Genomic DNA, 3746 nt, shown 5'->3' with positions numbered 1-3746 from the left:
GAAACACTGATGGACCTTTTTGACCACGTGTGTGAAAACTGCACACACACACACACACACACACACACACACACACACACACACACACACACACACACACACACACACACACACACACACACACACACACACACACACACACACACACACACACACACACACACACACACACACACACACACACACACACACACACACACACACACACACACACACTCACACACACTCACACACACACACACACACACACACACACACACACACACACACACACACACACACACACACACACACACACACACACACACACACACACACACACACACACACACACACACACACACACACACACACACACACACACACACACACACACACACACACACACACACACACACATACACACACACACACACACACACACACACACACACACACACACACACACACACACACACACACACACACACACACACACACACACACACACACACACACACACACACACACACACACACACACACACACACACACACACACACACACACACACACACACACACACACACACACACACACACACACACACACACACACACACACACACACACACACACACACACACACACACACACACACACACACACACACACACACACACACACACACACACACACACACACACACACACACACACACACACACACACACACACACACACACATCAGTGAGGTGTTTCATCTTATTTAGTCAAATATAACCCTTTATTCACTCTTTGTCATTCTTTTTTTGTTGTTGCTGTGTTTGTATTATCATTTATTTTTTAATTATTCGTTCTATTATTGTTGCTGTGTTATTATTGTTTTCATGTTTATTTTTATTTCCTGTTAAGCACTTTGATTTACTATTGTGTATGAACTATACTGTATGAAAAATATAGCCTTATTTTTCTTCACATTTTGTTGTCTCCACATCTTCAGGATTTTATGGGATGTCCTGTTATGAATTTTAGTTATAACAGCTTTTGCTGTGTTTTGGACTGATCAGATTAAGTGTGAAATTTGAAACAATAAGGTTACTTAATAATCTCTTCCACTCCTGAACTTTTTTGGCCAGTTTCACAGACAAGTCTTAAATCTAATCCAAGACTAACATTTAAGCCTGAGCTGTTTCGATCTTGCACCGACTGATCTTAAAATATATCAATGCCTTTGTTTTGTCTCAGGATGCATTTCAGTAATGTTTTATTTCTTCATTTCTAAGCGTGTTTATTAAAACTAATTGCACTATTGGCTGATCCTGGTTTAGTCTGAGCTGGGTCTGTGAAACCAGGCCTCAGGAGCATCGTTAGTTAAAGGCTAACATTAGCAAAACTGGACATTATAATGTTCCCATAAATAATTAAATAAAATGATCAGAATACTGTTATCTGGTAAAACCATAACATTAAATTGAATAATCAGGTAATGTATTATCAGTATTACAAATTTAAGTTGTAATATTAAGCAAGATGAACATTAAATGCACTAATATAAAACGATTTATAAAACAGTTATAGAAAATGAAACTATTCACGTACTCAAAACTCATAATCTCTTGGTAGAAAACGTATACAGGTTATAAATATAACCATGGTTCCATGAGGAAACGAGATCTGCGTCCGGAGACGTTTTGGAAAGGCCTTCTGTGTGACCACGCCCTGAATCTGCTGTAGAATCCGTCCAATGGAAGAGAGATGTTAAGTACTGGGCGTCCAGTCAGAGGACCGGATGGAGTCATGGTTCCTTGCCACTGTAGCCTCTCTTATAGAGACCATCTCTGTATTTAATAACAAACTGTTCTCTCTCTTCATTATTCATCCCTGTCATTGTATTCTTCTACTTTATACTGTTCAGTGCTTTGATATAACCTGTGTTGTTAAAAGAACTATATAAATTTAAATGATTGATTAGATCTATCGTGATGAACCAGTCCTCTGACCTGATTCGGCGTCGCCCTGTAACCGTGTTCATTTAGACCCGCCACATTGCCATAGTATAAACACGGGCTGAGAACGGTTTCACCCATGATCTGCACACCTCGGTATACAACTCAGGGAAGAACGGCAGGCTCCGATGTGAAGGTGGCGGCCGAGCACGCAAAAAACACTCGTCGAGCTTGCTCTTCTGCGGCTCGACTTGTTTCTAGGCCGGCCAATGGATATTTAATTTAGCTACGGCACGAGTAACCACCTCCAACAGCTCCTCATAATCAATTGACTGGGGCGGGCTAATGATCTGGCGTGAGAGGACGAAGATAAGCTCTCCTTCTCCATCTCCTCATCACGCCGCACTCGTGTGAATCCCTGCCCGTGATGTAGTGAGGGCAGAGGGAAGCACACGTCTTAAACAAGCCTTTCGATAAGCCTTTAGCTTTGCTTTTTTTCATAGTTTGTGTGAGTGAGAAATGCTTGTGTTTTTGTTTTATTTTAGACAAACAACGCTAAATAAGACCCACAGACAAACAGACAGAGATCGCTTTAGGTCTGAACGACCACAAGCTGGCGCCGGTTTGGCCGGGCGTGGTCACACAGAAGGCGTTCCCAAAGCATCTCCAGATGCAGTTCAAGTTTCCGGAAAGGAACTGCATAGATAAACAAATATTATACATATTATATAAGACGTCCTGAAATTGTAAAACCAGTAGAGAAGGACCAGAGAATTTGCCATTTCCACCGGTGTTATGATTTCTAATGAACTATTAGCTTTAATTTGCCCTTACTTACACTGAGATTAGAAGATTACTTAAATAGTATTTTCATTGGATACAATTTTAGTATAGTTTAGTTTTTTTTACAAATATTACTTTTACTTCAATATCTAAATTGTTTTTGTAGTTTCTCTGCTCCAAACACTGACAATCACACCATCAAAGACACAGAGGAGATGATGAATAACAGTGACGTCTGCTTTCTGAAGGTCTGATTTCAGATCATCCATTGATTGATTGATTATTTAATCGGTTTGTTGACGATCAATGGTGTGTTTGTTCTGCAGGAGTTTCCAGTCTCAAAGGAAAGGTAAGTGATCTCCTGCTGTCTCTGCTCTCTCTGTTTCTGATTCAAAGACACTTGAGTTCTGATCCTGAATCTTCTTCTAGAGTCCAGATCTCACAACCAGATCTACAGATTACTTCTGGGGCTTTGATTGATGTGTCACGATACTCGTGCAACCTGTCCTTCAGAGTCTGGAAGAAGATGCAGGACACCGTCCAGAAGAGTGAGTTACGCACACACAAACACACACACACAGGTTTTCATGTTTTATGGTTACTGTTCTACACCTTACAGGAAAATATTGCAATTTTAGAATTTCCAAATAATGAAATCCTGTCTGTTTTATAAGTTTGTTTCCACATGGAGACCTAAAAATGTCCACAAGGTCAACATTTACTGGTATTCCTACATTTGGTCCCATATCGTGACAAATACCACACACACACACTCACATAAAAGATAGATATAGATAGATCGATTTTATTAGTTAAAAGATAAATTCTGAAATTAATAAATACACAACATAATTTCTGCGGGAAACTAAAATCATAGGGCTATTGTAAGACTAAAAAACTTCAGTGTTGGGGGTAACGCATTACAAGTATGTAATAATATTACTTTTTTTCAAGTAACCAGTAAAGTAACGCATTACTTTTTAATGAATGTTTTTCCCCATTTATTTACTGACAAGTCTGCATGTTGGGAGAAACCTT

Source organism: Puntigrus tetrazona, chromosome 3 (genome assembly GCF_018831695.1).
Source record: "Puntigrus tetrazona isolate hp1 chromosome 3, ASM1883169v1, whole genome shotgun sequence".
NCBI classification, from domain to species: Eukaryota; Metazoa; Chordata; class Actinopteri; order Cypriniformes; family Cyprinidae; genus Puntigrus; species Puntigrus tetrazona.
This window is presented reverse-complemented; position numbering follows the sequence as displayed.